Genomic DNA, 14,201 nt, shown 5'->3' with positions numbered 1-14,201 from the left:
CGACGTTTGGAATGAGACTAACGTGAGGTATATAATAATTCATTAATCAGAAGACTAAGTGATCAGATATTAAAATATCTGAAAGTTATATTAGGAAAATTATAACTTTCTAATCTGAATATTTTCCTTGGTGCCCCGACTTCCTAGTTAATTACAGTTACATGATTAATCAGTTTAATCACGTAATAATAATTACAAATAATTTTTGATAAAGATAAGTCTTCAGTTTTAATGTTGCCAAAGACACGACACCGCGGTTAGCAGAATGGGCCTTCAGGGGACGTCGCGCCTGTGGGGCCTGTTGGGATCCTCGGGCAGATTATGTCGGTATTCCAGTCGTGAAGGATCGGCAGGGTTCCGTGCCCCGTACCGGCAGTAGAAGGGGTCCGGATATTGTAGCCGAGGAGTGGGCTTCAGGAGTAGCCCAGGAGCCCTAGCCAGGAGATGGGTCTAGCATGGGCTAGCTCCAGGCTAGTTGCTGCTAGCTCCGGGACGGAAACGTTAGCCAGGAGTAGTCAACCAGGTTGTGGTTAGCTAGCTGCGATGATCCAGATGGAAAGGTTCAGAGTTTGCGATAGGAATCCGGGGGATATGGAGAGAAAAATAGGTCCAGTATGCTCTGGTTTGAAACACGTTGTCCGAACTGGCAAGAGCTTTCCGAGCTAAAGGTTAGCTGATGACCGCTAGCAGTTGTTAGCTGACTGATATCTGATAGCTGGTAGCTAGTTAGCTAGCTAGCTTCAGTTGGGGTATTCCAGTTCGGAGGTATAGAAATACTTTAGAAAAAAAAACAGATCCACACCACATTGGGTGAGGCGGGTTGCAGGAGAGTATTTTGAAGTTGAGGTTTAGGAAAAATATTAAAAAGAATGCGAAGAAACATATATAAAAAGATATATACATGGGACGAGACAAGACAAAGACAAAGACGTCTGACTGCTACGCCATCTTGGCATTGTGTTGTGGAACCTTTGTTGCCCCCAGCACAAGGTGGACCTTTGTAAGGATCATGCTGTTTAATCAGCTTTTTGATATGCCACACCTGTCAGCAATGTTCCCTCAAATTGTTTGGGGCACTGAGCAAATTTCAGGTCTGCTGAGCGCAAACTTGAACATAGTTAAAATTCTGTGCAACTTCCAGCACGTGTTTAATGTGAACACCTAGGCTGTAACCGCTTTAAGTTACAGTTTTATCAGTGGCCATGTAGACTACTGTGGCTATTTGATCATAATGTAGGCCTACCAGAGTGGCCTACCACAAAGACAATAAAATGCATCCCATAATATTTTAATATGGAAATAGCTGTTCTATCTTTCAGCCTACAATAGCAGCCAAAACATGCAGGGCTTGACATTAACCTGTTTATTAATTTGTCCTTCAGACAAGGAGGTGACTGAAAATGTTGTTGTATTGTTTGATGCAAGAAAGCACTTTACAAAATAAAATGCATTATTACTCCCATACCATTATTACAGAGAATCAGACAAAATATGCTACCCTCTCAAAATACAACACTGCAAACAAGACAAACAAACAACTCTTTACCTGACTTGCTTTTCAAAGATGTGTAGAAATGTACACCTTTTGTGCTCTTGTAGGAAGCAATCACTCCCCTATTGCTGACTACAGATAATCTATAACTGGGCTAATAACTCACCAACTAGCAAAGGATATGAACAAAATGTACACATGTGGCTACAGGCAGCGCCTGCTTTGATCTCAAAACAAGCTCATCTACTCACAACCACTCATGATGTAAACACAGTTCAGTTCAAAGTAAATGGCACAGATCCATAAATGGCAATGGTCTATTTCAAATCAAATCAAACTTTATTTGTCACATGCGCCATATACAACAAGTGTAGACTTTACCGGGAAATGCTTGCTTACAAGCCCTTAACCAACAGTGCAGTTCAAGAAGAAGAAAATACTTACCAGGTAGACTAAAATAAAAAGTAACACAATAAGAATAACATAACGAGGCTATATACAGGGGGCGTGTCACGCCCTGACCTTAGTTATCTATGTTTTCTTTATTATTTTGGTTAGGTCAGGGTGTGACTAGGGTGGGTAGGCTGGTTTTGTATTGTCTAGGGTTTTTGTAAGTCTAGGGTATGTAGGTCTAGGTGATGTGTAGGTTTATGGTGGCCTGATATGGTGCCCAATCAGAGGCAGCTGTTTATCGTTGTCTCTGATTGGGGATCATATTTAGGTAGCCATTTTCCCTTTTGTGTTCGTGGGTTCTTGTCTATGTGTAGTTGCCTGTCAGCACTCATTTGTATAGCTTCACGTTTAGTTTGTTCAGTGTTCATTTGTTTTAAACCTCTCTGGGATAGGTGGGACGGTAGCGTCCCAGCTGGCCAAAAGCCAGTTAAAATGCAGAGTGCCAAATTCAAATAAATTACTATAAAAATCTAACTTTCATGAAATCACACACCAAATTAAAGCTTCACTTGTTGTGAATCCAGCCAACATGTCAGATTTCAAAAAGGCTTTTCGGCAAAAGCAAACGATGCTATTATCTGAGGATAGCACCCCAGTAAACAAAGAGAGAAAAGCATATTTCAACCCTGCAGGCGCGACACAAAACGCAGAAATAAAAATATAATTCATGCCTTACCTTTGACAAGCTTCTTTTGTGTGCACTCCAATATGTCCCATAAACATCACAAATGGTTCTTTTGTTCGATTAATTCCGTTGATATATATATCCAAAATGTCCATTTATTTGGCGCGTTTGATCCAGAAAAACATTGGTTCCAACTTGCACAACGTGACTACAAAATATCTCAAAAGTTACCTGTAAGCTTTGTCCAAACTTTTCAAACTACTTTTGTAATACAACTTTAGGTATTTTTTTTACGTAAATAATCGATAAAATTGAAGACGGGATGATCTGTGTTCAATACCGGAGGAAAACAATGTGTAGCATGCTTTCTGGTCACGTGCCTCTAACAAACAGTACACATCACTGAAGCCTCATTCTGAACATGGATACTTCTTCATTTCTCAAAGGAAAAACCTCAACCAATTTCTAAAGGCTGTTGACATCCAGTGGAAGCGATATGAACTGCAGGAAAGTCCCTTAGAAATCTGGATTCCCAATGAAAACTCATTACTCATTACTCATTACAGTGACCTAAAAAAAAAAAAATCTGAATGGTATGTCCTCTGGGTTTTTTCTGCCAAATAAGTTCTGTTTTAGTCACATACATGATTCAAACAGTTTTAGAAACTTCAGAGTGGTTTCTATCCAACACTAATAATAATATGCATATATTAGCATCTGGGACTGAGTAAGAGGGAGTTTACTCTGGGCCCGCTTTTTATCCAAATGTGAAAATGCTGCCTCCTATCCACAAGAGGTTTTAAATAAATAGAATGTACGCATACCATGCTGCGCCTTGGTCCAATTCATACGACGAACGTGACAGGGCACCAGTATCGAGTCAGTGTGCGGGGATACAGGCTGTACAGATTAGATACGGGCTAATCTGTACATGCAGGTGGGGGCAAAGTGACTATGCATAGGTAACAAACAAACAGCGAGTAGCAGCAGTGTACAAAAGGGAGTCACAAAAGGGTGTCAATGTAAATTGTCCGGTGGCGATTTTATGAATTGTTCAACAGTCTTATGGGGCTAGAATCTGTTGAGGAGCCTTTTGGTCCTAGTCTTGGTGCTCCGCTACCGCTTGCTGTGCGGTAGCAGAGAAAAGAGTCTACAACTTGGGTGACTGGAGTCTCTGACAATTTTACGGGCTTTCCTCTTACACCGCCTATTATATAGGTCCTGGATAGCAGGAAGCTTGGCCCCAGTGATGTACTGGGCCGCTCGCACTACTCTCTGTAGCGCCTTACAGTCAGATGTCGAGCAGTTGCCATACCAGGAGGTGATGCAACCGGTCAGGATGCTCTCGATGGTGCAGCTATAGAACCTTTTGAGGATCTGGGGACCCATGACAAATCTTTTCAGTCTCCTGAAGGGGAAAAGGTTTTGTTGTGCCCTCTTCACGACTGTCTTGGTATGTTTGGACCATGATAGTTAGTTCGTTGGTGATGTGGACACCAAGGAACTTGAAACTCTCGACCCGCTCCTCTACAGCCCTGTTGATGTTAATGGGGCCTGTCGGCCCTCCTTTTCCTGTAGTCCACGATCAGCTCCTTTGTCTTGCTCACATTGCGGGAGAGGTTCTTGTCCTGGCACCACACTGACAGTTCTCTGACCTCCTCCCTATAGGCCGTCTCATCGTTGTCGGTGATCAGGCATACCACTGTTGTGTCGTCAGTAAACTTAATGATGATGTTGGAGTCGTGTTTGGCCATGCAGACATGGGTGAACAGGGAATACAGGAGTCGAATAAGTACACACCCCCGAGGGGCCCCAGTGTTAAGGATCAGCATGGCAGACGTGTTGTTGCCTACTCTTACCACCTGGGGGCGGCCCGTCAGGAAGTCCAGGATCCAGTTGCAGAGGGAGGTGTTTAGTCCCAGAGTCCTTAGCTTAGTGATGAGCTTCATGGGCACTATGGTGTTGAACGCAGAGTTGTAGTCAATGAACAGCATTCTCACGTAGGTGTTCCTATTGTCCAGGTGAGAAAGGGCAGTGTGGAGTGATTGGCAAAGGAGAAATGCTCATTAACAAGGATATAAACAAATTTGTGCAAAAAAATATGAGAGAAATAATATCTTTCAGGGTCTTTCAGCATGACAATGATCCCAAACACACCGCCCGGGCAACGAAGGAGTGGCTTCGTAAGAAGCATTTCAAGGTCCTGGAGTGGCCTAGCCAGTCTCCAGATCTCAACCCCATAGAACATTTTTGGAGGGAGTTGAAAGTTCGTGTTGCCCAGCAACAGCCCCAAAACATCACTGCTCTAGAGGAGATCTGCATGGAGGAATGGGCCAAAATACCAGCAACAGTGTGAAAACCTTGTGAAGACTTACAGAAAACGTTTGACCTCTGTCATTGCCAAAAAAGGGTATATAAACAAAGTATTGAGAAACTTTTGTTATTGACCAAATACATATTTTCCACCATAATTTGCAAATAAATTCATAAAAAATCCTACAATGTGATTTTCTGGATTTTTTTTCTCATTTTGTCTGTCATAGTTGAAGTGTACCTATGATGAAAATTACAGGCCTCTCTCATCTTTTTAAGTGGGAGAACTTGCACAATTGGTGGCTGACTAAATACGTTTTTGCCCCACTGTATGGGTTGTATTTACAATGGTGGTTTGTTCCTTACTAGTTTCTTGTGGCATCAGGTCACAAATCTTGCTGCTGTGATGACACACTGCTATTTCACCCAATAGATATGGGAGTTTATCACAATTGGATTTGTTTTCACATTTTTGTGGATCTGTGTAATCTGAGGGAAATATGTATCTCTAGTATGGTCATACATTTGTTAGGAGGTTAGGAAGTGCAGCTCAGTTTCCACCTCATTTTGTGGGCAGTGTGCACATAGCCTGTATTCTCTTGAAAGCTGAGGCTGCCTACGGTGGTCTCTGTCAATAGCCAATAGCAAGGCTATGCTCACTGAGTCTGTACATAGTCAAAGCTTTCCTTCATTTTTGGTCAGTCACTGTAGTCATGCATTATGCCACTGTGTACTCTCTGTTTAGGGCCAAATAGCTTTCCAGTTTGCTCTGTTTTTTGGTTAATTCTATCCAATGTGTCAAGTAATTATCTTGTGTTGCTGTCTTGGGGCTCTGTGGGGTCTGTTTGTGTTTGTGAACAGAGCCCCAGAACCAGCTTGCTCTTCTCTAGGTTTATCTCTCTGTAGGTGATGGCTTTGTTATGGAAGGTTTGGGAAACGCTTCCTTTTAGGTGGTTGTAGAATTGAATGTCTCTTTTCTGGGTTTTGATAATTAGTGGGTATCAATTCTGCTCTGCATTCATTATTTGGTGTTTTTTACATTGTACAGTCGTGGCCAAAAGTTTTGAGATTGACACAATATTAATTTCCACAAAGTTTGCTGCTTCAGTGTCTTTAGACATTTTTGTCAGATGCTACTATGGAATACTGAAATACAATTACAAGCATTTCAAGTGTCAAAGGATTTTATTGACAATTACATGAAGTTGATGCAAAGAGTCAATATTTGAAGTGTTGACCCTTTATCAAGACCTCTGCAATCCGCCCTGGCATGCTGTCAAGTAACTTCTGGGCCACATACCGACTGTTGGCAGCCCATTCTTGCATAATCAATGCTTGGAGTTTGTCAGAATTTGTGGGTTTTTGTTTGTCCACCTGCCTCTTGAGGATTGACCACAAGTTCTCAATGGGATTAAGGTCTAGGGAGTTTCCTGGCCATGGACCCAAAATATCTATGTTTTGTTCCTCGAGTCACTTAGTTATCAATTTTGCCTTATGGCAAGGTGCCCCATCATGCTGGAAAAGGCATTGTTCGTCACCAAACTGTTCCTGGATGGTTGGGAGACGTTGCTCTCGGAGGATGTGTTGGTACCATTCTTTATTCATGGCTGTGTTCTTAGGCAAAATTGTGAGTGAGCCCACTACCTTGGCTGAGAAGCAACCCCACACATGAATGGTCTCAGGATGCTTTACTGTTGGCATGAAACAGGACTGATGGTAGCACTCACCTTGTCTTCTCCGGGCAAGCTTTTTTCCAGATGCCCCAAACAATCGGAAAGGGGATTCATCAGAGAAAATGACTTTACCCCAGTCTTCAGCAGTCCAATCCCTGTACCTTTTTCAGAATATCAGTCTGTCCCTGATGTTTTTCCTGGAGAGAAGTGCTGCCCTTCTTGACACCAGGCCATCCTCCAAAAGTCTTCGCCTCACTGTGCGTGCAGATGCACTCACACCTGCCTGCTGCCATTCCTGAGCAAGCTCTGTACTGGTGGTGCCCCGATCCCGCAGCTGAATCAACTTTAGGAGACGGTCCTGGCGCTTGCTGGACTTTCTTGGGCGCCCTGAAGTCTTCTTCACAACAATTGAACCGCTCTCCTTGAAGTTCTTGATGATCCGATAAATGGTTGATTTAGGTGCAATCTTACTAGCAGCAATATCCTTGCCTGTGAAGCCCTTTTTGTGCAAAGCAATGATGATGGCACATGTTTCCTTGCCGGTTAACCATGGTTGACAGAGGAAGAACAATGATTCCAAGCACCAGCCTCCTTTTGAAGCTTCCAGTCTGTTATTCGAACTCAATCAGCATGACATAGTGATCTCCAGCCTTGTCCTCGTCAACACTCACACCTGTGTTAACAAGAGAATCACTGACATGATGTCAGCTGGTCCTTTTGTGGCAGGGCTGAAAATGCAGTGGAAATGTTTTTGGGGGATTCAGTTCATTTCCATGGCAAAGAGTTTGAAATTAACTTTGAAATTAATTGCAATTCATCTGATCACTCTTCATAACATTCTGGAATATATGCAAATTTCCATCATACAAACTGAGTTAGGAGACTTGGTGGAAATTAATATTTGTGTCATTCTCATAACTTTTGGCCACGACTGTACACTGAGGATATTTTTGCAGAATTCTGCATGGAGTCTCAATTTGGTATTTGTCCCATTTTGTGAATTCTAAGTTTGTGAGCGGACCCCAGACCGCACAACCACAAAGTGCAATGGGTTCTTTAACTGATTCAAGTATTTTTAGTCAGATCTTAATTGGGATGTAAAATTTGATGTTCCTTTTGATGGCGTAGAAGGCACTTCTTGCCTTGTCTCTCTGATCGTTACCTGTGGCGCTGATGTTTAGGCCGAGGTTGGTATAGTTTTTTGTGTGCTCTAGGCCAACGATGTCTAGATGGAATTTGTGGTCCTGGCAACTGAACTTTTTTTGGAACACCATTATTTTTGTCTTTACTGTCTTTACTTTACAGGGCCCAGGTCTTCCAGAATCTGTGTAGAAGATCTGAGTGCTGCTGTAGGCATTCATTGTTCTCCCTTGGTTGGAGACAGAAGCAGCAGATTATCAGCAAACAGTAGACATTTGACTTCAGATTCTAGTAGGGTGAGGCCAAGTGCTGCAGATTGTTCTAGTGCCCTCACCAATTTGTTGATATATACAGTGCATTCGGAAAGTATTCAGACCCCTTCACTTTTTTCACATTTTGTTACGTTACAGTTTTATTCTAAAATGGATTAAATCGTTTTTCCCCCCTCATCAATCTACACACAATACCTCATAATGACAAAGCAAACAGGTATTTAGAATTTAGATTTTTTGGTACTTTTTACCCCCTTTTTCTCCCCAATTTTGTGATATACGTTTGGTAGTTAGTCTTGTCCCATCGCTGCAACTCCCATATGGACTCGGGAGATGCGAATGTTGAGAGCCATGCATCCATCCGAAACACAAACCTACCAAGCCGCACTGCTTCTTGACACACTGCTCGCTTAACCCGTACATCTGTCAACCGAAGTCAGCATGCATGCGCCCGGCACGCCACAAGGAGTCGCTAGAGTGCGATGGGACAAGGACATCCCGGCCTGCCAAACCCTCCCCTAACCCGGACGACGCTGTGCCAATTGTGCGCCGCCTCATGCGTCTCCCGGTTGTGGCGGGCTGCGACACAGCCCGGGATCAAACCTGTAGTGACGCCTCTACACTGCGATGAAGTGCTGTAGACCGCTGCGCCACTCGGGAGGAGGTTTTTAGAAATTATAGCACATTTCTTAAAAAAAAAAAATGGAAGTATCACATTAACATATTTATTCAATATTTTGTTATTGCACCTTTGGCAGCGATTACACACTCAAGTCTTCTTGGGTATAACGCTACAAGCTTAGCACACCTGTATTTGGGGAGTTTCTCCAATTCTTCTCTGCAGATCCTCTCAAGTTCTGTTAGGTTGGATGGGGAGTGTTGCTGCACAGCTATTTTCAGGCCTCTCCAGAGATGTTCGATTGGGTTCAAGTCTGGGCTCTGGCTGGGCCACTCAAGAACATTCAGAGAATTGTCCCGATGCCACCCCTGCATTGTCTTGGCTGTGTGCTTAGGGTCATTGTCCTGTTGGAAGGTGAACCTTCTGCCCAGTCTGAGGTCCTGAGCTCTTTGGAGCAGGTTTTAAATCAAGGATCTCTGTACTTTGCGACATTCATCTTGCCCTCAATCCTGACTAGTCTTCCTGTCCCTGATACTGAAAAACATCCCCATCACTTTGATGCTGTCACCACCATCCTTCACCGTAGGGATGGTGCCAGGTTTACTCCAGATGTGATGCTTGGCATTCAGGCCAAAGAGTTCAATCTTGGTTTCATCAGACCAGAGAATCTTGTTTCTTTGAGTCTTTGTGCCTTTTGGCAAACTCCAAGCGGGCTGTCATGTGCCTTTTACTGAGGAGTAGCTTCCATCTGGCCACTCTACCATAAAGGCCTGTGTGTTGGAGTGCTGCAGAGATGGTTGTCCTTCTGGAAGGTTCTCCCATCTGCAGAGAAAGTCTGGAACTCTGTCAGAGTGAACATCTTGTCACGTCCTGACCATAGTGCTTATGTGTTTTGCTTGTTTTAGTGTTGGTCAGGTCACGTGAACTGGGTGGGCATTCTATGTTGTGTGTCTAGTTTGTCTGTTTCTGTGTTCAGCCTAATATGGTTCTCAATCAGAGGCAGCTGTCAATCGTTGTCCCTGATTGAGAATCATATATTGTTTTGTGTTGGGGATTGTGGGTGGTTGTCTTCTGTCTGTGTTCTGCACCAGATAGGACTGTTTCGGTTTTCACATTTCTTGTTTTGTTGTTTGTAGTGTTCTAATATATTCTTTATTAAATCATGTTGAACACTAGCCGCGCTGCATTTTGGTCCTCTCCTTCACCCCAGGAAGAAAGCCGTTACACATCGGGTTTTTGGGCACCTTCCTGACCATGGCCCTTCTCCCAGGAAGTGTCTTGGTGGTTCCAAAACTATTTCCATTTAAGAATGATGGAGGCCACTGTGTTTTTTGGGACCTTCAATGCTGCAGACATTTGTTGGTATCCTTCCCCAGATCTGTGCCTCGACACAATCCTGTCTCGGAGCTCTACGGACAATTCCTTCTACTTCATGGCTTGGTTTTTGCCAAGCACTGTCAACTGTGTGATCTTAAATAGACAGGTGTGTGCCTTTCCAAAAAATGTCCAATCAATCAAATTTACCACAGGTGGACTCCATTCAAGTTGTAGAAACATCTCAAGGATGATCAATGGAAACAGGATGCATTTGAGACCAATTTTGATTCTGATAGCAAAGGGTCTGAATAGTTAAGTAAATAAGGTATTTCTGTTTTTAAATTATTCATAAATTAGCAACATTTTCTAAAAACCTGTTTTCACTTTGTCATTATGGGGTATTGTGTGTAGATTGATGAGGTTAATTTTTTAAAATCCAATTTAGAATAAGGCTGTAACATAACAAAATGTGGAAAAAGTCAAGGGATCTGAATACTTTCTGAAGGCACTGTACATAACACATAATGGATATGCAGGAGTTAATTGTATTTAATACTTTTATTGTTCAACAGCTGCAGAATCCAGCATATAACTTATGATGCCTACCACAATGTGAGGAATGTAACATTCCTTTGATTGATTCTTACTGGAAACCCCATTGGAAACAATGCCCTAAACTCACTGCATCTCCTTCAAAAGCTTGTTCTTGTCAATACTGGTCTTCTCTCTATTGAGGACCTGCATACAAACCATTTAACCAAGCTGCAGGAGTTGAATGTCGGGATTAACAATCTCCTCTCCATGTCTATCCCATCCTAAGTCATCAACTTCACAGACTTTAGGATACTGGACCTGCAGGCTAATAACATATCCGTTATACAAGTCCGTCACATAGCTGTCTTAAGGCAAATTAGGAACAACATCACAATTCTACTCAACAGAAATCCTGTATTACATATAGAGCCAGGAGCATTTCAGAACATTAACCTACACGAGCTGCATCTACGAGATGCATTTCCTTCAGGTAATGTGAGCACAGCTGGCCTCAAAGCACTTGCTGGTCTCTCTGTGGGGAAGCTGGTCATTGGCGACTACAGGGATTCTCATGTTATTGGAATTCATTCTTTGTATGGGCTCTGCTTGATAAACTGAGGAAATATACTACTATCGATAAGAGAGGACAATTGGATCCAACCCAGTATTTCGCTGCATGACAAACGCTACAAAAATCACCCATTCGTGAATGATGTTAAATTCAGACGAATCAAAGAGCTTGTTCTTACACAGCAAATCTAGTCTGCAGCTTTCCCATACAAAATCCTTAGAGAGACTGACAATAAAAGAAAACTCATACCCTATACTCTTTAATGATGCGTTTGAAGACATGCCTCTCCTCCAATATGTGGATCTGAGCAACAACCAAATCGTCATGGAAGGCTACTGCAAACGGAGTTCCGGGGACTTCCACGCCTACGCCACCTCAATATGAGCACCAGCACCAACATCCAGATAGAAACAATGGAATTCCAGGGATTGGAGAGTCTTGAGGTGTTGGATTTCCATCACACAAAGCTGACTGGTTTGGAATTTGGAACCATGAAATACCTCTCATGTCTTCAGTACCTGGATATCTCCAATACAAGCACCATCTTCTCAAACCCCATGTCCTTACTGGGACTTTACAACCTTAAAGTCCTCAAAATATCTGGCAATAGTTTCCATGGGGATTTGTAAGACGTGCGTGACTGGCTGCGGGGAAGTCAGGCGCAGGAGAGCAGAACTGGGTAATAACCGGAGCAGTTTAATATGCAAAACCAACGGCAGCCAGAAAAAAATAACCCGTCGCGAACCAGTCAGAGTGCACAAGCACTTTACAACAAACAATTTCACACACAGATATGGGGGGAACAGAGGGTTAAATACACGACAAGTAATGAGGGAATGTAAACCAGATGTGGGAAAACAAGACAAAACAAATGGAAAAAGAAAGGTGGATCGGCGATGGCTAGAAGACCGGTGACGTCGACCGCCGAATGCCGCCCGAACAAGGAGAGGAACCGACTTCAGTGGAAGTTGTGACAGTACCCCCCCTTGACGAGCGGCTCCAGCAGCGCACCGACACCGGCATCGGGAACGACCCGGACGGCGAGGTGCAGGGCGATCCGGACGGAGACGGTGGAACTATGTAGACAGCTACGAAAATACAGAGGAAACTCTTTCGGTAGATAGTGTGGTCTACAGCTTATCACGAGATATTCTACCTCATGCGAGCAAAACTTTGAGAAATGCATAGGCCCCCACCCCGTGTCTTACCAGAGGCTGCTTTGTCTTGCCGATAAAGTGTATAACCCGCCAGCTGTATGTTCTTAATGTCATCGTTCATCCACGACTCGGTGAAACATAAGATATTACAGTTTTTAATTTTACATTTACATTTAAGTCATTTAGCAGACGCTCTTATCCAGAGCGACTTACAAATTGGTGCATTCACCTTATGACATCCACGTTGGTTAATGTCACGTTGGTAGGATATGCGTGCTTTCAGTTCGTCCCATTTATTTATTTATATTTATTTTCCAGCGATTGAACGTTAGCTAGCAGAATGGAAGGCAAGGGCAAATTAGTCACATCCCAGTTCTGATGTCCAGAAGCTCTTTTCGGTCATAAGAGACGGTATCAGCAACATTATGTACAAAACAAGTTACGAACAACGTAAGAAAAATAATAATAATAATATGATTGGTTTAGAGCCGATAAGACGGCAGCCCTACCCTCCGGTGCCATCATCATGCATGTGCGTTACTGCTGCGTTTTGCTGAGGGGCTACAAGATCTCCCACCAGCAGGATTGCCTTTACGATGTCTTTGTGATCTACTCCAGCAAGGAAGAGGCCTGGGTGATGGAGGAACTGGTGGAGAACCTTGAGAAAGGAGGCCCTCCCATTCAGCTGTGCCTCCATGAGCGGGACTTTGAAGTGGGCAAGTCCACCTCCTCCAACATCACAGACAAGGGCATCACTGGCAAGGTAATCTCTGTGGTTTTGCTCCACTTCATTGACAGTGCGTGGTGTCGCTTTGAGTTTGAAGTGGCTCAGTCCTGGTTTGTGCTAGAGGGAAAACCCAACATCATTATACTGGAGGACGTGGAGGAGGAGAGGACCAAAAGTGTTTGTGCTCCACAAATACCTGAAGAAGAACACTTACCCGAAATGGAGGGACATCTCAAAAACACAACCATAAACTGGTTCCTGTTGATGAGCTGACATTATTCTCAGAATTAGCATCTCTGTTGTCAGCTTTTTAGCATAACTATACGGCATTTAGGCATTCAAGTGGTTTTAATGAATGTAATAGTAGCCTTGAGTCATCTGAGAACTAAGTGGTAGAATATACATGTGAAATGCTGTGGAAACAAATACTGCATTGGTTTAAAAATAAATCTAGAAAAAAATCTAGAAAATAGATGGTGTTATAAAAACAGAAACTGAAGAAATTATACCCAAGCACATTCGACAAATTCATAAGATAATGTCACCTTAAAAATTGAAGTTTTCAGTTTCAGGCTGTTTGTACAGTTTAACATGTTTAGAGGAGTTTCCACCAACAGTTTGAGATGTATTTCCCAAGGGCATTTTTGTTGGCATTTGGGATGTCTGTGGGGTTTACCCAAAGCGGATGTTTGTGTATGGGTGGCTGTGTCCGAAGACCCACACATGCATTCTAAATAGCAGGCAATTTGGGCATGCAAAAAAATAGTCTAGCCGGGATACAGCTTTTCTCAAAATTGACTTTTCGTAGCAGGGTTAGAAGAACTCACGCAGTGGATTTTGAGAATGAACATAGCAGGTTAAGATAATTAGGTTAAGGCTAAAAGGGTTAGGGTTAGCTAAAACGCACAAAAAAACAACAGCTTTCAGTGTCAAATTTGACAAAAGCTGTATTCCATCTAGACATGACCTTGTTTGACATTAGCTGATAATCAGCTGAGGGGACAAGCTGTACCAAAATGAACGAATGGTGGGCCGTGAATCAATGTAGGCTAATTGAGCATTAGATTATGCATTTTCATTAGCATGAGACTGTTATGCTGATATTTGTTGCATTCGTTTTTACTGAACATTATGTTCTAAATAGTAATAGAAGTACGACGAGTGCACAGTAGGTAAGTAGCAAGGCATATTTAGGACGCAAACAATGTCTTTTGTTATCACGTTACACAGTCATGTCCTTTTGATTTAGGCACAAACTGTCACGCTTCTACTAAAGTTGAACCCAGAAGCAGACCAGGACAAGGAGAG

The 14,201-nt window shown here is 42.9% G+C and overlaps 1 pseudogene; it reads left to right on the top strand.

The window, feature by feature from the left end:
- Window positions 1-265: 265 nt before the first annotated feature.
- LOC129835995 (toll-like receptor 4) lies at window positions 266-13,143 on the top strand (annotated as a pseudogene).
- Window positions 13,144-14,201: the final 1,058 nt, after the last annotated feature.

The sequence above is a fragment of the Salvelinus fontinalis genome, chromosome 37, assembly GCF_029448725.1.
Source record: "Salvelinus fontinalis isolate EN_2023a chromosome 37, ASM2944872v1, whole genome shotgun sequence".
Lineage (NCBI taxonomy): Eukaryota > Metazoa > Chordata > Actinopteri > Salmoniformes > Salmonidae > Salvelinus > Salvelinus fontinalis.
The sequence above is the reverse complement of the archived record's forward strand: the minus strand, read 5'-3'. Positions and strand labels throughout refer to the sequence as shown.